Raw genomic sequence first — 23,114 nt, forward strand, 5'->3', positions numbered from 1 at the left:
TCGGATTGTATGAATTTGAAGTAATCCTGAATACTGGGTTGCCACACTGTTAGATCCCCGGTACAAGACAAAATTTGGCGAACTAATTCCTGCCATAGAAATAGACGCACGTATACAGGAGTATCTGCAGAATGTGGTACGCAATCTTAGATCTACTTTTCCACTAAACACCAGTGCTGCACAGAGTGAATCTCAACACTTTGTCATGGATAGGAGGAAATGGTCTTTTACTTGTCCACATCGGAGGGACCGAGGGATGGCTGCTGTGCTGAGATGGCGTTGAGTACGGTGTCCCTGCACAGTTGCACTTTTGGTCATATCCCAAAATGAGTTGAAAAAGGACAGATGCTGTTGGAAAGGGGAACAGGTGTGTTGGAAAGGGGAAAAAAATTTTGGTCCGTGGATTTGGTGGTTAAACAACTGTAACATTTGCTGAAGAAACAACATCTGTTACAGTGGGACTGGCAGATTTGGATAAAGTGGTATATAATCTGTGACCGCTATATAACAAAAATTAATAAGAAAAGAAAGAGAAAGGTATATATCACCTTCAGCAGTCAGTGTCCACCGTGCTCCCAGTTGGAAAAGGAGAGGTTGGCAACTTGAAGGTTTGGTGGAGGATACAGAGCTGTGTGGCTATGAAACTAATAGTAGCCTGAACCGAGTTAGACGCCATTCGGATCTGGAGACTGTGAGCCCTGTTAGCGTCACAGGGTCCACATGCCCACCCAGCCCAGGAACTCCCTGTTAACAACACAGGGGCCATTGAGTACGCTGACCGTGTGCGTAGGGGCCACACCTGTGGACAGCAGGCGCATCAGCAGCAGCAGGCCTGTTAATGCCACTGGGCTGCACAAGCAGGACTGTTAGGACAGGAGCTGGTCTTAACCGTTCTGCGTTACCAACTGTGGTGGTGGCCTGCATCCACCACCCTATCCCTGCCTACCTCTGGCCTAAAGCCGCAATGGGTTCAACACATGGAGGTGTGCTCTTTCGGAGCATAATAGAAGACTGCGCACCTCCTTGTTGGCTCCAGCCCCTTTTATAACCTGGGTCCGCCCCAAACCAGGGTGAACCACAATGCACCTCCTGGAGACAAAAGCAGAGTGACACGTCATGAGTGGCATAACTAGCGTCCTATTTGGAAACGCAACTTCAATGATGACCTCATGGCTGCCATGACCCAAACACCTCACCAGTCATCGTCTGACCATCAATAATGCGGTGACAAGTCATAGGTGTGGGCCTCTGCAAGCCATTTGGGAGGACACCTGATGCCCTGTGGTCTATATGGGACCCCCACATCAGGGCCAGGGCCAAAGAGTTCATTACCGGACCTAGTCTCTGATGCAGGAAGTGCCTGAGCATGCTCAGTAGCATGAAATACAGTCTCTGAAAAAAGACTATCAGCTTTAGCATGGTGTCTAGGCACAAAACAGGACTTAGACCCGGCACAGAATGCAAGCACCTGTGCAAAGAGGCTTTTCACACTTAGTGTGGGAGCATGCGCTGTATCCCGAAATGAAGACTTAGCGTCAGGAATGGCACAGTCAGGCTGAGCATACTCACTAGGCGAAACACTGTAATTATGCTGCAGCTGGGGTACATCGGCACACGCATGCGCACTAGCTGCCTCTCCACACTTAGACGTGGAGGGGAAATTTGTCTTGGAGATGCTGTCTATGAACAGAAGGAAAAGCTAAAGGAAGCCTGACTTTCTATCCCTCCGAATTATGAAATGCAGCAATGAATTCCATGAGTTTGCTATAACATTAGCGTAGCTAAATGTGCATGAGGGTGTGATGTAGAGGTGCTAGAAATAGCTTGTCACCAGTGGGGCACTAATGGAATACAACAGCCAGTTCTATGATGCCACAAAATGGCAGTATTTTGTGCTATCATTATAGCTTATTAAAAACAGAGCACGAGGTTGTCATGCAGAGGTGCTGCACATAGATTTGCAGTAGTGTGAATAGACAAAAGTACAATAGCCACGTTTAGGATACAACTAGGTACAGTGAGTGTTTGCTAGTATAATGGCTGAGTTTAAAAAAGTTTGAGTGTGCAATGCAGGCAGATGTCCTGCAAATATCGTTCCAATACTGTGAATTGACAAAAGTACAATAGCCACGTTTAGGATACAACTAGGTACAGTGAGTGTTTGCTAGTATAATGGCTGAGTTTAAAAAAGTTTGAGTGTGCAATGCAGGCAGACGTGCTGCAAATAACGTTCCAATACTGTGAATAGACAAAAGTACAATAGCCACGTTTAGGATACAACTAGGTACACTGAGTGTTTGCTACTATAAATGGCTGAGTTTAAAAAAGTTTGAGTGTGCAATGCAGGCAGACGTGCTGCAAATAACGTTCCAATACTGTGAATTGACAAAAGTACAATAGCCACGTTTAGGATACAACTAGGTACACTGAGTGTTTGCTACTATAAATGGCTGAGTTTAAAAAAGTTTGAGTGTGCAATGCAGGCAGACGTGCTGCAAATAACGTTCCAATACTGTGAATTGACAAAAGTACAATAGCCACGTTTAGGATACAACTAGGTACAGTGAGTGTTTGCTAGTATAATGGCTGAGTTTAAAAAAGTTAGAGTGTGCAATGCAGGCAGACGTGCTGCAAATATCGTTCCAATACTGTGAATAGACAAAAGTAAAATAGCCACGTTTAGGATACAACTAGGTACACTGAGTGTTTGCTAGTATAATGGCTGAGTTTAAAAAAGTTAGAGTGTGCAATGCAGGCAGACGTGCTGCAAATAACGTTCCAATACTGTGAATAGACAAAAGTACAATAGCCACGTTTAGGATACAACTAGGTACACTGAGTGTTTGCTACTATAAATGGCTGAGTTTAAAAAAGTTTGAGTGTGCAATGCAGGCAGACGTGCTGCAAATAACGTTCCAATACTGTGAATTGACAAAAGTACAATAGCCACGTTTAGGATACAACTAGGTACAGTGAGTGTTTGCTAGTATAATGGCTGAGTTTAAAAAAGTTTGAGTGTGCAATGCAGGCAGACGTGCTGCAAATAACGTTCCAATACTGTGAATTGACAAAAGTACAATAGCCACGTTTAGGATACAACTAGGTACAGTGAGTGTTTGCTAGTATAATGGCTGAGTTTAAAAAAGTTTGAGTGTGCAATGCAGGCAGACGTGCTGCAAATAACGTTCCAATACTGTGAATTGACAAAAGTACAATAGCCACGTTTAGGATACAACTAGGTACAGTGAGTGTTTGCTAGTATAATGGCTGAGTTTAAAAAAGTTAGAGTGTGCAATGCAGGCAGACGTGCTGCAAATATCGTTCCAATACTGTGAATAGACAAAAGCAAAATAGCCACGTTTAGGATACAACTAGGTACACTGAGTGTTTGCTAGTATAATGGCTGAGTTTAAAAAAGTTAGAGTGTGCAATGCAGGCAGACGTGCTGCAAATAACGTTCCAATACTGTGAATAGACAAAAGTACAATAGCCACGTTTAGGATACAACTAGGTACACTGAGTGTTTGCTACTATAAATGGCTGAGTTTAAAAAAGTTTGAGTGTGCAATGCAGGCAGACGTGCTGCAAATAACGTTCCAATACTGTGAATTGACAAAAGTACAATAGCCACGTTTAGGATACAACTAGGTACACTGAGTGTTTGCTACTATAAATGGCTGAGTTTAAAAAAGTTTGAGTGTGCAATGCAGGCAGACGTGCTGCAAATAACGTTCCAATACTGTGAATTGACAAAAGTACAATAGCCACGTTTAGGATACAACTAGGTACACTGAGTGTTTGCTAGTATAATGGCTGAGTTTAAAAAAGTTTGAGTGTGCAATGCAGGCAGACGTGCTGCAAATATCGTTCCAATACTGTGAATAGACAAAAGTACAATAGCCACGTTTAGGATACAACTAGGTACACTGAGTGTTTGCTAGTATAATGGCTTAGTAACAATGAGTTGTAGTGTGCAATGCAGGCAGACGTGCTCTGCAAATGTCTTTGCACTAGTGGGACTATAGCAAAGTCCAATAGCCACGTTTAGGATGCCACTAGGTACACTGAGTGTTTGCTAGTAAAATTGCTTAGTTTAAAAAAGTTGGAGTGTGCAATGCAGGCAGATGTGCTCTGCTAATATCTTTGCACTAGTGGGACTATAGCAAAGTCCAATAGCCACGTATAGGATGCCACTAGGTACACTGAGTGTTTGCTAGTATAATGGCTTAGTTAAAATGAGTTTGAGTGTGCAATGCAGGCAGACGCGCTATGCAAATGTCTTTGCACTAGTGGGACTATAGCAAAGTCCAATAGCCACGTATAGGATGCCACTAGGTACACTGAGTGTTTGCTAGTATAATGGCTTGGTTTTAATGAGTTGGAGTGTGCAATGCAGGCAGACGCGCTCTGCAAATGTCTTTGCACTAGTGGGACTATAGCAAAGTCCAATAGCCACGTATAGGATGCCACTAGGTACACTGAGTGTTTGCTAGTATAATGGCTTGGTTAGAATGAGTTGTAGTGTGCAATGCAGGCAGATGTGCTCTGCTAATGTCTTTGCACTAGTGGGACTATAGCAAAGTCCAATAGCCACGTATAGGATGCCACTAGGTACACTGAGTGTTTGCTAGTATAATGGCTGAGTTTAAAAAAGTTAGAGTGTGCAATGCAGGCAGACGTGCTGCAAATATCGTTCCAATACTGTGAATAGACAAAAGTACAATAGCCACGTTTAGGATACAACTAGGTACACTGAGTGTTTGCTACTATAAATGGCTGAGTTTAAAAAAGTTTGAGTGTGCAATGCAGGCAGACGTGCTGCAAATAACGTTCCAATACTGTGAATTGACAAAAGTACAATAGCCACGTTTAGGATACAACTAGGTACACTGAGTGTTTGCTACTATAAATGGCTGAGTTTAAAAAAGTTAGAGTGTGCAATGCAGGCAGACGTGCTGCAAATATCGTTCCAATACTGTGAATAGACAAAAGTACAATAGCCACGTTTAGGATACAACTAGGTACACTGAGTGTTTGCTAGTATAATGGCTTAGTAACAATGAGTTGTAGTGTGCAATGCAGGCAGACGTGCTCTGCAAATGTCTTTGCACTAGTGGGACTATAGCAAAGTCCAATAGCCACGTTTAGGATGCCACTAGGTACACTGAGTGTTTGCTAGTAAAATTGCTTAGTTTAAAAAAGTTGGAGTGTGCAATGCAGGCAGATGTGCTCTGCTAATATCTTTGCACTAGTGGGACTATAGCAAAGTCCAATAGCCACGTATAGGATGCCACTAGGTACACTGAGTGTTTGCTAGTATAATGGCTTAGTTAAAATGAGTTTGAGTGTGCAATGCAGGCAGACGCGCTATGCAAATGTCTTTGCACTAGTGGGACTATAGCAAAGTCCAATAGCCACGTATAGGATGCCACTAGGTACACTGAGTGTTTGCTAGTATAATGGCTTGGTTTTAATGAGTTGGAGTGTGCAATGCAGGCAGACGCGCTCTGCAAATGTCTTTGCACTAGTGGGACTATAGCAAAGTCCAATAGCCACGTATAGGATGCCACTAGGTACACTGAGTGTTTGCTAGTATAATGGCTTGGTTAGAATGAGTTGTAGTGTGCAATGCAGGCAGATGTGCTCTGCTAATGTCTTTGCACTAGTGGGACTATAGCAAAGTCCAATAGCCACGTATAGGATGCCACTAGGTACACTGAGTGTTTGCTAGTATAATGGCTTAGTTAAAATGAGTTTGAGTGTGCAATGCAGGCAGACGCGCTATGCAAATGTCTTTGCACTAGTGGGACTATAGCAAAGTCCAATAGCCACGTATAGGATGCCACTAGGTACACTGAGTGTTTGCTAGTATAATGGCTTGGTTAGAATGAGTTGTAGTGTGCAATGCAGGCAGATGTGCTCTGCTAATGTCTTTGCACTAGTGGGACTATAGCAAAGTCCAATAGCCACGTATAGGATGCCACTAGGTACACTGAGTGTTTGCTAGTATAATGGCTTAGTTAAAATGAGTTTGAGTGTGCAATGCCGGCAGACGCGCTATGCAAATGTCTTTGCACTAGTGGGACTATAGCAAAGTCCAATAGCCACGTATAGGATGCCACTAGGTACACTGAGTGTTTGCTAGTATAATGGCTTGGTTTTAATGAGTTGGAGTGTGCAATGCAGGCAGACGCGCTCTGCAAATGTCTTTGCACTAGTGGGACTATAGCAAAGTCCAATAGCCACGTATAGGATGCCACTAGGTACACTGAGTGTTTGCTAGTATAATGGCTTGGTTAGAATGAGTTGTAGTGTGCAATGCAGGCAGACGCGCTCTGCAAATGTCTTTGCACTAGTGGGACTATAGCAAAGTCCAATAGCCACGTATAGGATGCCACTAGGTACACTGAGTGTTTGCTAGTATAATGGCTTGGTTAGAATGAGTTGTAGTGTGCAATGCAGGCAGACGCGCTCTGCAAATGTCTTTGCACTAGTGGGACTATAGCAAAGTCCAATAGCCACGTATAGGATGCCACTAGGTACACTGAGTGTTTGCTAGTATAATGGCTTAGTTATCAGTTGGAGTGTGCAGAGGACAAGAGGGTACAGTGGCAGGATTGTGGTGCTCTGGGTAGAGGAATGGAAGCCTGCCTTTCTATTCCCTCCTAATGGTGAAATGCAGGTAGGAAATCCCTGACCTGGGCTACACAGACGCTGTTGCTGTTTGCAGGACCTGTCACCTATGGCTCTCTGACCCTGCCGGTTGGAGCCCTTAAAAGGACTGCTATAAAGTGCTCTCCCTAAGCTGTCTAACGCTGTGTATGCAGCGCATACAGCTGTATCGGCTATAGGACTCAGGAAGACGGAGCTGCGACAGTGATGTCTGACACCAAAGACGCAGAAGGCAGATAATGGCGTCCGTGAAGAAAATGTCCGGTTTTATAATGCAGGGACATGTGACATGCAGATCCTATCACACATGCCGTTGCTTCTCTGGCTCAAAGTCCACTTAGCTGTGTGTGTGTCTGGGATTGGCTGACATGCTGGCCCGCCCCACAAGACGCGCGCGCTTAGGGAAGGAAGACAAGAAAAAAAAAAAAAAAAAATGGCGATCGCCATTATAGAAACAGCAGTGATCTGAAGGCGCTGTTCACGCACACTATACACTGAAATGTGATAATAGTTTGATTCACAGAGTGACTTACACTATTACAGCAGAAACCAAGCTATGATTTAGCTGTTTTTTGGCTGCTAGAACCGTTCTCGAACGTTTCTAGAACTACCGAGCTTTTGCAAAAAGCTCGAGTTCTAGTTCGATCTAGAACATGCCCCAAAATCACTCGAGCCGCGAACTGGAGAACCACGAACCACGAACCGCGCTCAACTCTAGTTGTGTTGTGAGTTGTTTGTCACCTTTTGGACACCTTTGAGGGTGTTTTCTAGGTGTTTTTATGTGTTTGTGAATGCCTGCCATTGTTTCCTATGCGGTTCGAGGTCGGTTCGTGGAACGTTCGACGAACCGAACTCGAACGGGACCTCCGTTCGACGAACCGAACTCGAGCCGAACCACGACCGGTTCGCTCATCTCTAATTATAAGCCATTTGCATATCAACTCAATTTCATTTATAATCTGATGGACTACCTGTTTTTATATGTATTTATATGTATTTATATGATATTTATATATTTATTTCTATGTATATATTCTTAAGAGCTATCATGTGCACTGGCTCTAGTGAATGACCCTATAAATAGGATCTATGAATCAGTCTGGGCCATCCTTGAGGAAGGGGGCTGCAATTGTCCCCGAAATATGCATTGGATTCAAGCCCAGAAATTATTGGCTAATAGTCCATGGTGAGGACATATCTATCTGACTCATCCAGAACCTTTAATCCTATCTAATGGTCTATGTGGTAGACGCCCAGAAGAGCCTGTGAACCTATGCACCAGGAAGATATTGACAACGCAACCTTGCCTGTCTGATCATCCACATGGAATAAACCCATGGCCTGCTGACAGCTTCTGTGAACTGCTGTGCTCACGCTCTGTGATTCCTACAAAGCGCAGTGAACAGATTGCCACTCTGCAGTAAGTCCTCCAGAAGGTGACCGATAAAGTGGTAACCCACACTGAGTACTGTCACAGGCACTTGGTGCATCGTTATATCCCTATTACACTTCAATGTGGCCTCGGCTGACCAATACACCATGAGTGCAGGGAGGTCAGGCTTTCTATATAGCGCAACCACTTGAACACGCAGAGCAGGCGTACAGTTAGGAGAAATCCTAAAGACAGACAATATATATATATATATATATATATACAGTATACAGTGCCTACAAGTAGTATTCAACCCCCTGCAGATTTAGCAGGTTTGATAAGATGCAAATAAGTTAGAGCCTGCAAACTTCAAACAAGAGCAGGATTTATTAACAGATGCATAAATCTTACAAACCAACAAGTTATGTTGCTCAGTTAAATTTTAATAAATTTTCAACATAAAAGTGTGGGTCAATTATTATTCAACCCCTAGGTTTAATATTTTGTGGAATAACCCTTGTTTGCAATTACAGCTAATAATCGTCTTTTATAAGACCTGATCAGGCCGGCACAGGTCTCTGGAGTTATCTTGGCCCACTCCTCCATGCAGATCTTCTCCAAGTTATCTAGGTTCTTTGGGTGTCTCATGTGGACTTTAATCTTGAGCTCCTTCCACAAGTTTTCAATTGGGTTAAGGTCAGGAGACTGACTAGGCCACTGAAACACCTTGATTTTTTCCCTCTTGAACCAGGCCTTGGTTTTCTTGGCTGTGTGCTTTGGGTCGTTGTCTTGTTGGAAGATGAAATGACGACCCATCTTAAGATCCTTGATGGAGGAGCGGAGGTTCTTGGCCAAAATCTCCAGGTAGGCCGTGCTATCCATCTTCCCACGGATGCGGACCAGATGGCCAGGCCCCTTGGCTGAGAAACAGCCCCACAGCATGATGCTGCCACCACCATGCTTGACTGTAGGGATGGTATTCTTGGGGTCGTATGCAGTGCCATCCAGTCTCCAAACGTCACGTGTGTGGTTGGCACCAAAGATCTCGATCTTGGTCTCATCAGACCAGAGAACCTTGAACCAGTCTGTCTCAGAGTCCTCCAAGTGATCATGAGCAAACTGTAGACGAGCCTTGACATGACGCTTTGAAAGTAAAGGTACCTTACGGGCTCGTCTGGAACGGAGACCATTGCGGTGGAATACGTTACTTATGGTATTGACTGAAACCAATGTCCCCACTGCCATGAGATCTTCCCGGAGCTCCTTCCTTGTTGTCCTTGGGTTAGCCTTGACTCTTCAGACAAGCCTGGCCTCGGCACGGGAGGAAACTTTCAAAGGCTGTCCAGGCCGTGGAAGGCTAACAGTAGTTCCATAAGCCTTCCACTTCCGGATGATGCTCCCAACAGTGGAGACAGGTAGGCCCAACTCCTTGGAAAGTGTTTTGTACCCCTTGCCAGCCTTGTGACCCTCCACGATCTTGTCTCTGATGGCCTTGGAATGCTCCTTTGTCTTTCCCATGTTGACCATGTATGAGTGCTGTTCACAAGTTTGGGGAGGGCCTTAATTAGTCAGAAAAGGCTGGAAAAAGAGATAATTAATCCAAACATGTGAAGCTCATTGTTCTTTGTGCCTGAAATACTTCTTAATACTTTAAGGGAACCAAACAGAATTCTGGTGGTTTGAGGGGTTGAATAATAAATGACCCTCTGAATAAACTTTTCTCAATTTAAAAAAAAAAAGAAAAAAGAAATAACATTCTTTTTTGCTGCAGTGCATTTCACACTTCCAGGCTGATCTACAGTCCAAATGTCACAATGCCAAGTTAATTCCGAAAGTGTAAGGGTACCTTCACACTTAGCGATGCAGCAGCGATCCGACCAGCGATCTGACCTGGTCAGGATCGCTGCTGCATCGCTACATGGTCGCTGGTGAGCTGTCAAACAGGCAGATCTCACCAGCGACCACTGAACAGCCCCCAGCCAGCAGCGACGTGCAAGCGACGCTGCGCTTGCACGGAGCCGCCGACTGGAAGCTGCGGAGACTGGTAACTAAGGTAAACATCGGGTATGGTTACCCGATGTTTACATTAGTTACCAGCGCTGTGTGCAGAGAGCAGGGAGCCGCGCACACTGAGCGCTGGCTCCTTGCTCTCCTAGCTGCTGTACACATCGGGTTAATTAACCCGATGTGTAATGCAGCTACATGTGCAGAGAGCAAGAAGCCGCGCACACTGCTTAGCGCTGGCTCCTTGCTCTCCTAGCTGCTATACACATCGGGTTAATTAACCCGATGTGTACAGCAACTACATGTGCAGAGAGCCGGAGCCGGCAGCACAGGCAGCGTGAGAGCGGCGGAGGCTGGTAACTAAGGTAAATATCGGGTAACCACCTTGGTTACCCGATGTTTATCTTGGTTACAACCTTACCTCAGCTGTCAGACGCCGGCTCCTGCTCCCTGCTCGCTTCATTTGTCGCTCTCTCGCTGTCACACACAGCGATGTGTGTGTCACAGCGGGAGAGCGGCTTTGAAGAAAACGAACCAGGGCTGTGTGTAACGAGCAGCGATCTCGCAGCAGGGGCCAGATCGCTGCTCATTGTCACACACAGCGAGATCGCTAATGAGGTCACTGCTGCGTCACAAAAAGCGTGACTCAGCAGCGATCTCGGCAGCGAGCTCGCTGTGTGTGAAGCACCCCTAAACCTGCTAAATCTGCAGGGGGTTGAATACTACTTGTAGGCACTGTATATATATAAATATAAATATATATATATATATATATATATATACACACAGTGCCTTGCAAAAGTATATTCGCCTGCCTTGAATCTTCCAACCTTTTCCCACATTTCAGGCTTCAAACATAAAGATAAAAATGTTAATGTTCTGGTGAAGAATCAACAAAAAGTGAGACACAATTGTGAAGTTGAACAAAATTTATTGCTTATTTTAAACTTTTGTAAAAAAAAGAATAAACTGAAAATTGGGGCGTGCAATATTATTCGGCCCCTTTACTTTCAGTTGTTTAAAAAATGTGTGCAGAAAAATACACACACGAGGAGTATTATATTCAAAACATACAAATAGTTTATTAATTACAAGTACAAACAAAATCACATTTAAAATGTCATTGTATTACAAAAACAATTGTTATGGGACTCCTAAAAAGGGGAGAGTAACCATGTGCCCGATGACAAATATAGAGATGGTAAATAACGCAGGGCGCCTTCTGTATGTAAATGTAGTGCTTTAATATAAGTGTTCATAAGTGACTATGTCCACTAGGCCTATCCCACTCTGCTGCAGAAGCTGCCTACGTGATACGCGCGTGCAGGACGGGTTGGAACTTTACCACTGTGCCCGATCACAAGGACACCAGCTGTCTTTTTCTATGGGTGAGCTTTATATACAGGATACTTAATTCCTTATTATTGAATGTACCTTTTTCAATGTGCTGCCCATAGAACATTACTGCGTGCGTTCCAGCTTAGGCTGAACATAGTCACTTATGAACACTTATATTAAAGCACTACATTTACATACAGAAGGCGCCCTGCGTTATTTACCATCTCTATATTTGTCATCGGGCACATGGTTACTGTCCCCTTTTTAGGAGTCCCCTAACAATTGTTTTTGTAATACAATGAAATTATAAATGTTATTTTGTTTGTACTTGTAATTAATAAACTATTTGTATGTTTTGAATATAATACTCCTCGTGTGTGTATTTTTCTGCACACATTTTTTAAATAACAGTACTAATGGAGTTTATTCTATATTACTTAATCTGTTACATAGAGAGGGAATAACTGATAGACAGATATGATTTTGCCTAATATTTTCCCCTATCTTAAATCTGTGGTTTTTTGTATACCTTTACTTTCAGTGCAGAAAAACTCACTCCAGAAGTTCATTGAGGATCTCTGAATGATCCAATGTTGTCCTAAATGACTGATGATGATAAATATAAGCCACCTGTGTGTAATCTAGTCTCCGTATAAATGCACCTGCTCTGTGATAGTCTCAGTGTTCTGTTCAAAGCACAGAGAGCATCATGAAGACCAAGGAACACAACAGGCAGGTCCGTGATACTGTTGTGGAGAAGTTTAAAGCCAGATATGGTTACAAAAAGATTTACAAAAATTTAAAATCCCAAGAAGCACTGTGCAAGCAATCATATTGAAATGGAAGGAGTATCATACCACTTCAAATCTACCAAGACCCAGCCGTCCCTCAAAAATTGAATCTCAAACAAGGAGAAGACTGATCAGCGATGCTGCCAAGAGGCCCGTGATCACTCTGGATGAACTGCAGAGATCTACAGCTGAGGTGGGAGAGTCTGTCCATAGGACAACAATCAGTTGTACACTGCACAAATCTGGCCTTTATGAAAGAGTGGCAAGAAGAAAGCCATTTCTCAAAGATATCCATAAAAAATGTTGTTTAAAGTTTGCCACAAGCCACCTGGGAGACACACCAAACATGTGGAAGAAGGTGCTCTGATGAGATGAAAACAAAATTTAACTATTTGGGCACAATGCCAAACGATATTTTATGTTTCTTGTTCAAAGGAGGTCGTTTTGCAGCCTTCCTTACCTTGGTCATGTCCCTGAGTATGACACACTTTCTGCTTTTTGATACTCCAGTAACGTTGCAGCTCTGAGATATGGCCAAACTGGTGGCAAATGGCATCTTGGCAGCTTCATGCTTGATTTTCCTCAATTCATGGGCAGTATTTTTGCGCCTTGTTTGCCCAACATGCTTCTTGCGACCCTGTTGCCTATTTGCCATGAAACGCTTGATTGTTCGGTGATCACGCTTCAAAGGTTGGCAATTTCAAGACTGCTGCATCCCTCTGCAAGACATCTCACTATTTTGGACTTTTCAGAGCCCGTCAAATCTCTCTTCTGACCCATTTTGCCAAAGGAAAGGAAGTTGTCTAATAATTAAGCACACCTTCTATAGGGTGTTGATGTCATTACTAGAGATGAGCGAATCGGTCGCGGTTCGGCTCGAGGTTGGTTCGCCGAACGGACCTCCCGTTCGAGTTCGGTTCGTCGAACGTTCGACGAAACGAACTCGAACTGCATAGGAAACAATGGCAGGCAATCACAAACACAGAAAAACACCTAGAAAACACCCTCAAAGGTGTCCTAAAGGTGACAAACAACTCAAACACATTGGAAAGTGACAAGGACATATACTCATGCGAAAACAAAACAGCTGGACAAGGAAAAAGAGGAGGACACACAGATATAGGCATGGCACGCCCTTCTAAAATCATGTAAAACACCGCAAGGTGACTCCAAGCGGAGTCTCCCTTTTTTCCAAAAATTGGGCCACACACACACCCACCCCTTCAGTGGTAGCACTTGTGCCCCAGTTGCACACTTCACAGCTAGATTTGCATCAAGCACATTCAAAAATACGCCATAATTAACCGTCCCCAGGATGACACCAGGGTAGGTAGCTAAGTCTTTCCTGATCCCAGCTCTGTGCAGCTTGGATCATTTATAAAAAACACAGCAATCAAGGGTTACTCCAAGCGGAGTCTCCCTTTTTTCCAAAAATTGGGCCCCACACACACCCACCCCTTCAGTGGCAGCAGTTGTGCCCTAGTTGTACACTTCACAGCTACATTTGCATCAAGCACATTCAAAAATACGCCATTCTTATCCATCCCCAGGATGACACCGGGGTAGGTAGCAAAGTCTTTGCTGACCCATGACTTGTTCATCTTGGCTTCTTTTAAAAACAATGTAAGCAAGGGTTACTCCAAGCGGAGTCTCCCTTTTTTCCAAAAATTGGGCCCCACACACACCCACCCCTTCAGTGGCAGCAGTTGTGCCCTAGTTGTACACTTCACAGCTACATTTGCATCAAGCACATTCAAAAATACGCCATTCTTATCCGTCCCCAGGATGACACCGGGGTAGGTAGCAAAGTCTTTCCTGATCCCAGCTCTGTTCATCTTGGCTTCTTTTAAAAAAACAGCAAGCAAGGGTTACTCCAAGCGGAGTCTCCCTTTTTTTCCAAAAATTGGGCCCCACACACCCACCCATTCAGTGGCAGCAGTTGTGCCCCAGTTGTACACTTCACAGCTAGATTTGCATCAAGCACATTCAAAAATACGTCATTCTTATCCGTCCCCAGGATGACACCGGGGTAGGTAGCAAAGTCTTTCCTGATCCCAGCTCTGTTCATCTTGGCTTCTTTTAAAAACACATCAAGCAAGGGTTACTCCAAGCGGAGTCTCCCTTTTTTCCAAAAATTGGGCCCCACACACACCCACCCCTTCAGTGGCAGCAGTTGTGCCCTAGTTGTACACTTCACAGCTACATTTGCATCAAGCACATTCAAAAATACGCCATTCTTATCCATCCCCAGGATGACACCGGGGTAGGTAGCAAAGTCTTTGCTGACCCATGACTTGTTCATCTTGGCTTCTTTTAAAAACAATGTAAGCAAGGGTTACTCCAAGCGGAGTCTCCCTTTTTTCCAAAAATTGGGCCCCACACACACCCACCCCTTCAGTGGCAGCAGTTGTGCCCTAGTTGTACACTTCACAGCTACATTTGCATCAAGCACATTCAAAAATACGCCATTCTTATCCGTCCCCAGGATGACACCGGGGTAGGTAGCAAAGTCTTTCCTGATCCCAGCTCTGTTCATCTTGGCTTCTTTTAAAAACACATCAAGCAAGGGTTACTCCAAGCGGAGTCTCCCTTTTTTTCCAAAAATTGGGCCCCACACACCCACCCATTCAGTGGCAGCAGTTGTGCCCCAGTTGTACACGTCACAGCTAGATTTGCATCAAGCACATTCAAAAATACGTCATTCTTATCCGTCCCCAGGATGACACCGGGGTAGGTAGCAAAGTCTTTCCTGATCCCAGCTCTGTTCATTTTGGCTTCTTTTAAAAACACAGCAAGCAAGGGTTACTCCAAGCGGAGTCTCCCTTTTTTTCCAAAAATTGGGCCCCACACACCCACCCATTCAGTGGCAGCAGTTGTGCCCCAGTTGTACACTTCACAGCTAGATTTGCATCAAGCACATTCAAAAATACGTCATTCTTATCCGCCCCCAGGATGACACCGGGGTAGGTAGCAAAGTCTTTCCTGATCCCAGCTCTGTTCATCTTGGCTTCTTTTAAAAACACAGCAAGCAAGGGTTACTCCAAGCGGAGTCTCCCTTTTTTTCCAAAAATTGGGCCCCACACACCCACCCATTCAGTGGCAGCAGTTGTGCCCCAGTTGTACACTTCACAGCTAGATTTGCATCAAGCACATTCAAAAATACGTCATTCTTATCCGTCCCCAGGATGACACCGGGGTAGGTAGCAAAGTCTTTCCTGATCCCAGCTCTGTTCATCTTGGCTTCTTTTAAAAACACAGCAAGCAAGGGTTACTCCAAGCGGAGTCTCCCTTTTTTTCCAAAAATTGGGCCCCACACACCCACCCATTCAGTGGCAGCAGTTGTGCCCCAGTTGTACACTTCACAGCTAGATTTGCATCAAGCACATTCAAAAATACGTCATTCTTATCCATCCCCAGGATGACACCGGGGTAGGTAGCAAAGTCTTTGCTGACCCATGACTTGTTCATCTTGGCTTCTTTTAAAAACAATGTAAGCAAGGGTTACTCCAAGCGGAGTCTCCCTTTTTTTCCAAAAATTGGGCCCCACACACCCACCCATTCAGTGGCAGCAGTTGTGCCCCAGTTGTACACTTCACAGCTAGATTTGCATCAAGCACATTCAAAAATACGTCATTCTTATCCATCCCCAGGATGACACCGGGGTAGGTAGCAAAGTCTTTGCTGACCCATGACTTGTTCATCTTGGCTTCTTTTAAAAACAATGTAAGCAAGGGTTACTCCAAGCGGAGTCTCCCTTTTTTCCAAAAATTGGGCCCCACACACACCCACCCCTTCAGTGGCAGCAGTTGTGCCCTAGTTGTACACTTCACAGCTACATTTGCATCAAGCACATTCAAAAATACGCCATTCTTATCCGTCCCCAGGATGACACCGGGGTAGGTAGCAAAGTCTTTCCTGATCCCAGCTCTGTTCATCTTGGCTTCTTTTAAAAACACATCAAGCAAGGGTTACTCCAAGCGGAGTCTCCCTTTTTTTCCAAAAATTGGGCCCCACACACCCACCCATTCAGTGGCAGCAGTTGTGCCCCAGTTGTACACTTCACAGCTAGATTTGCATCAAGCACATTCAAAAATACGTCATTCTTATCCGTCCCCAGGATGACACCGGGGTAGGTAGCAAAGTCTTTCCTGATCCCAGCTCTGTTCATCTTGGCTTCTTTTAAAAACACAGCAAGCAAGGGTTACTCCAAGCGGAGTCTCCCTTTTTTTCCAAAAATTGGGCCCCACACACCCACCCATTCAGTGGCAGCAGTTGTGCCCCAGTTGTACACTTCACAGCTAGATTTGCATCAAGCACATTCAAAAATACGTCATTCTTATCCGTCCCCAGGATGACACCGGGGTAGGTAGCAAAGTCTTTCCTGATCCCAGCTCTGTTCATCTTGGCTTCTTTTAAAAACACAGCAAGCAAGGGTTACTCCAAGCGGAGTCTCCCTTTTTTTCCAAAAATTGGGCCCCACACACCCACCCCTTCAGTGGCAGCACTTGTGCCCTAGTTGCAAACAGGATGTTTTGATTTGCATCAAGCACATTCCAAATCAACAAGCATTTACTCTCCCCAGGATGACACAGGGGTAGTAAATTCCTTCTGGATCCATGACTTGTTCATTTTGATGAACGTCAGTCTGTCCACATTGTCACTGGACAGACGCGTGCGCTTATCTGTCAGCACACACCCAGCAGCACTGAATACACGTTCAGAGACAACGCTGGCAGCTGGACACGACAAAATCTCCAAGGCGTAAGTTGCGAGCTCTGGCCATTTTTCTAGGTTTGAAGCCCAAAAGGAGCAAGGCTCCAGTTGCACAGTCATGGCATCGATGTTCATTTGGAGATACTCCTGTATCATCCTCTCCAGCCGTTGACTATGTGTCAGACTTGTTGTCTCTGGTGGCCTTGCAAAAGAGGGTCTAAAAAAATTATGAAAAGATTCCATAAAATTGCTGTTACCAGCACCAGATACGGTCTTACTGGTACGGGTAGACTGTTGAAGATGACGAGACCGTCCCATGTTTGTCAAGTTACAACTGGGAGATTCACTCCCTGCACCTGCACGGTTGTTTGGTGGAAAAGCCGAGCTAAGATCTAGTAACAGCTTCTGCTGATACTCCTGCATACGTGCGTCCCTTTCTATGGCTGGAATTATGTCACAAAATTTGGACTTGTACCGGGGATCTAATAGTGTGGCAATCCAGTAGTCATCATCACTTCTAATTTTGACAATACGACTGTCATGTTGGAGGTAGTGCAACAAAAAGGCACTCATGTGTCTTGCGCAGCCATGCGGACCAAGTCCACGCTGTGTTTGTGGCATAGAGGTGCTACCCGTTCTTTCTTCCTCTGACATCTGACCCCAACCTCTTTCAACTGAAATTTGACCAAGGTCTCCCTCATCCGCTGAGTCTTCCATGTCCATGGACAGTTCGTCCTCCATTTCTTCATGTTCTCCTGCACCTTGCTCAACATTTCGCCTGCTACTATGCGCCCTTGTCGATCCCTGTCCCCCTTGGTCCCATGCCTGCTGCGTTGGTGATGATGAACGTCTGGACCTTGGTGATGTTGTTGTCCCTTGCGCATATGAATCCTCCTGTAGTTCCTCCCCTTCATGTTGTCCCACCCCCTGACTCCGAATAGTGTTTAGCGTGTGCTCCAGCATGTAAATGACTGGAATCGTCATGCTGATAATGGCATTGTCAGCGCTAAACATATTCGTCGCCATGTCGAAACTGTGCAGAAGGGTGCATAGGTCCTTGATCTGAGACCACTCCATCAGGGTGATCTGCCCCACCTCTGCATCTCGTTGGCCCAGGCTATACGTCATGACGTATTGCACCAGGGCTCTGCGGTGCTGCCACAGTCGCTGTAACATGTGGAGAGTTGAATTCCAGCGTGTCGCCACATCGCATTTCAGGCGATGAACCGGCAGGCCGAAAGACTTCTGGAGCGATGCAAGTCGCTCAGCTGCGGCGCTTGAACGGCGGAAGTGAGCAGACAGTTTTCGTGCCCTGTTCAGAAGGCCATCTAGGCCGGGATAGTGTGTTAAAAATTGCTGCACGACAAGGTTCAACACGTGAGCCATACAAGGTATGTGTCACCTTGCCCAGGCGAAGGGCCGCACCCAGGTTTGCAGCATTGTCGCACACGGCCTTACCAGGCTGCAGGTTGAGTGGAGACAACCATTTATTAAACTCGGACCGCAGAGCTGACCACAACTCCTCAGCTGTGTGACTCTTATTACCAAGACATGTCAAGCTAAAGACCGCCTGATGCCGTTGCGCTCTGCAGCCAGCATAGTAATGAGGGGTGCGTGATTCCTTCTGCGCAGTGAGAACGCTGGTGGCCTGACCAGGCAGGCTTGGGGCGGAGGTGGAGGACCCAGATGAGGTGGAGGATGCAGAAGCAGTGGCGGAACTTGGACAGACAGAGGATTGACACACAAGTCGTGGGGACGGCAAGACTTGTGCAGCAGACCCTTCACCATCTATCACCATAGTTACCCAGTGCCCAGTCAGCGACATGTAACGTCCCTGTCCATGCTTACTGGTCCAAGTATCGGTGGTGAAATGCACCCGTTCACACACAGAGTTTCTCAAGGAAGCGGTGATGTTGTGTGCGACATGCTGGTGTAGCGCGGGCACACCTTTCTTAGAGAAGTAGTGGCGACTAGGCATCTGGTACTGGGGCACAGCGACAGACATAAGGTCTCTAAAATCCTGTGTGTCCACTAGGCGGAAAGGCAGCATTTCGGTAGCCAACAGCTTACAGAGGGATAGAGTCAACCTCTTAGCTTTGTCATGGGTCGGAGGAAGTGGCCTTTTATTTGACCACATCTGAGGGACAGAGATCTGGCTGCTGTGTGTAGACGGTGTTGAGTAGGGTGTCCCTGGAAAAATGCAGGTTTGTGAGGAAAGTGCAGGCGGAGACATGATGTTGCCTTCATCCAACGTTGGTGCTATCGATGTCTGAGAGAGCTGTACACACTCACTTGTTTCCCCTTCCAAACCAACTGACGACCTTACAAGCAAACTGCCTGTTGCGGTTACAGTGGTGGAAGTTTTGCGTGGAAAAACAGGTGTGACAGCTGTCCCCACAGTCCTAGAAGATGAAGAGCGCGCGGATGCACTGGAAGGGGCGGGCGGTGGATGGTTCGCTCCGCTAGGCCGCATTGCAGCACGGTGAGCTTCCCACCGGGACTTATGATATTTAGTCATGTGACGATTCATGGAAGAAGTTGTCAAACTGCTGAGGTTTTGACCTCTACTAACAGAATCATGACAAATGTTACATATCACATGAGTTGGGCGATCTTTTTCGATGTGAAAAAAGGACCAGGCTAGGCAAGGCTTAGAGGCCATGCGACCTGTTGATCCACCCCGAATAATGCTCATAGGCAGAGTGGTGGCTGAGGATGCAGTTGTAGACGTGCTACCAGTGCTCCGACTCTGTCCAGGAAGGCGCAAGGTAACTTCGTCGTCGGTTGCATCCTCCTCCACCGCCTCTGTTGACCTCCTCGAGTGCCTGACTGGGGGTTGACAGTAGGTGGGATCTAGAACGTCATCATCAATTGTTGTGTTTGCACTCCCCTCCCCCTCAGACTGAGCCTCTTCTTGCCCTGACCGAATATTTAAGTTGTCATCCCAATCGGGTATCTGCGTCTCATCTTCATCAGTATGTTCCTCATTGTCTATAACCACAGGTGTTACAGTTTGTGACAAAGGGTCAACATTATGCTCAGAAACTTGGTCCTCACGGCCTGAATCAGAGTCACAAAGGTTCTGGGCATCACTGCAGACCATTTCCTGTTCTGTACTCACTGTAGCTTGGGAGCAGACCTCTGATTCCCAGGCTATAGTGTGACTGAACAGCTCTGCAGACTCAGCCATCTCAGTTCCACCATACTGTGCAGGGCTGATGGAGACTTCAGAGCTGGGAGAAATCAAGTGTGATTGGGATGACAACTCAGAGGACTGGTGTTTTTTGGATGCGGTACTTGAAGTGGCTGAGAGGGCACTTGTTGGACCACTTGAGATCCATTCAAGCATTTTCCTTTTTTGCCCATCATCTACCTTTGTTCCTCTTGTTCGTGTCCGTAAAAAAGGGAGCACATCGGATTGTCCACAATAAGTAGTAGACATCTTACTTTTGCTAGTAGATGGTCTATCTGCAGCAGATGATAATGGAGCTTTGCCACCTTCCCCACTGACAAAACCTTTTTTGCCTTTTCCACCACGCCTCTTCCCCTTTCCACCAGCATCTGTCATTTTGCCACTCATGTTGATTGCGACAAGATTGTGGACTGAAAATGTGGTAGTAAAAATTGAGAGGTGGTGAAGATTGCAGTGGTGGTCTAGCTTTATTAACAGCAGAATAATAAAGAATAAATATCCCTGACAATGTAACTTAGTTATAATTAGTTGGAGTGTGCAACGCAGGCAGACGTGCTGCAAATGTCTTGGCACTAGTGGGACTAAAGCAAAGTCCAATAGCCACGTATAGGATGCCACTAGGTACACTGAGTGTGTGCTAGTATAATGGCTTAGTTATAATTAGTTGGAGTGTGCAACGCAGGCAGATGCGCTCTGCAAATGTCTTGGCACTAGTGGGACTATAGCAAAGTCCAATAGCCACGTATAGGATGCCACTAGGTACACTGAGTGTTTGCTAGTATAATGGCTTAGTTATAATTAGTTGGAGTGTGCAACGCAGGCAGATGCGCTCTGCAAATGTCTTGGCACTAGTGGGACTATAGCAAAGTCCAATAGCCACGTATAGGATGCCACTAGGTACACTGAGTGTGTGCTAGTATAATGGCTTAGTTATAATTAGTTGGAGTGTGCAACGCAGGCAGATGCGCTCTGCAAATGTCTTGGCACTAGTAGGACTATAGCAAAGTCCAATAGCCACGTATAGGATGCCACTAGGTACACTGAGTGTGTGCTAGTATAATGGCTTAGTTATAATTAGTTGGAGTGTGCAACGCAGGCAGATGCGCTCTGCAAATGTCTTGGCACTAGTGGGACTATAGCAAAGTCCAATAGCCACGTATAGGATGCCACTAGGTACACTGAGTGTTTGCTAGTATAATGGCTTAGTTATAATTAGTTGGAGTGTGCAACGCAGGCAGATGAGCTCTGCAAATGTCTTGGCACTAGTGGGACTATAGCAAAGTCCAATAGCCACGTATAGGATGCCACTAGGTACACTGAGTGTGTGCTAGTATAATGGCTTAGTTATAATTAGTTGGAGTGTGCAACGCAGGCAGATGCGCTCTGCAAATGTCTTGGCACTAGTGGGACTATAGCAAAGTCCAATAGCCACGTATAGGATGCCACTAGGTACACTGAGTGTGTGCTAGTATAATGGCTTAGTTATAATTAGTTGGAGTGTGCAACGCAGGCAGATGCGCTCTGCAAATGTCTTGGCACTAGTGGGACTATAGAAAAGTCCAATAGCCACGTATAGGATGCCACTAGGTACACTAAGTGTTTGCTAGTATAATGGCTTAGTTATAATTAGTTGGAGTGTGCAACGCAGGCAGATGCGCTCTGCAAATGTCTTGGCACTAGTGGGACTATAGCAAAGTCCAATAGCCATGTATAGGATGCCACTAGGTACACTGAGTGTGTGCTAGTATAATGGCTTAGTTATAATTAGTTGGAGTGTGCAACGCAGGCAGATGCGCTCTGCAAATGTCTTGGCACTAGTGGGACTATAGCAAAGTCCAATAGCCACGTATAGGATGCCACTAGGTACACTAAGTGTTTGCTAGTATAATGGCTTAGTTATAATTAGTTGGAGTGTGCAACGCAGGCAGATGCGCTCTGCAAATGTCTTGGCACTAGTGGGACTATAGCAAAGTCCAATAGCCACGTATAGGATGCCACTAGGTACACTGAGTGTGTGCTAGTATAATGGCTTAGTTATAATTAGTTGGAGTGTGCAACGCAGGCAGATGCGCTCTGCAAATGTCTTGGCACTAGTGGGACTATAGCAAAGTCCAATAGCCACGTATAGGATGCCACTAGGTACACTGAGTGTTTGCTAGTATAATGGCTTAGTTATAATTAGTTGGAGTGTGCAACGCAGGCAGATGCGCTCTGCAAATGTCTTGGCACTAGTGGGACTATAGCAAAGTCCAATAGCCACGTATAGGATGCCACTAGGTACACTAAGTGTGTGCTAGTATAATGGCTTAGTTATAATTAGTTGGAGTGTGCAACGCAGGCAGATGCGCTCTGCAAATGTCTTGGCACTAGTGGGACTATAGCAAAGTCCAATAGCCACGTATAGGATGCCACTAGGTACACTGAGTGTGTGCTAGTATAATGGCTTAGTTATAATTAGTTGGAGTGTGCAACGCAGGCAGATGCGCTCTGCAAATGTCTTGGCACTAGTGGGACTATAGCAAAGTCCAATAGCCACGTATAGGATGCCACTAGGTACACTGAGTGTGTGCTAGTATAATGGCTTAGTTATAATTAGTTGGAGTGTGCAACGCAGGCAGATGCGCTCTGCAAATGTCTTGGCACTAGTGGGACTATAGCAAAGTCCAATAGCCACGTATAGGATGCCACTAGGTACACTAAGTGTTTGCTAGTATAATGGCTTAGTTATAATTAGTTGGAGTGTGCAACGCAGGCAGATGCGCTCTGCAAATGTCTTGGCACTAGTGGGACTATAGCAAAGTCCAATAGCCACGTATAGGATGCCACTAGGTACACTGAGTGTGTGCTAGTATAATGGCTTAGTTATAATTAGTTGGAGTGTGCAACGCAGGCAGATGCGCTCTGCAAATGTCTTGGCACTAGTGGGACTATAGCAAAGTCCAATAGCCACGTATAGGATGCCACTAGGTACACTAAGTGTTTGCTAGTATAATGGCTTAGTTATAATTAGTTGGAGTGTGCAACGCAGGCA

Source organism: Anomaloglossus baeobatrachus, chromosome 2 (genome assembly GCF_048569485.1).
Source record: "Anomaloglossus baeobatrachus isolate aAnoBae1 chromosome 2, aAnoBae1.hap1, whole genome shotgun sequence".
NCBI classification, from domain to species: Eukaryota; Metazoa; Chordata; class Amphibia; order Anura; family Aromobatidae; genus Anomaloglossus; species Anomaloglossus baeobatrachus.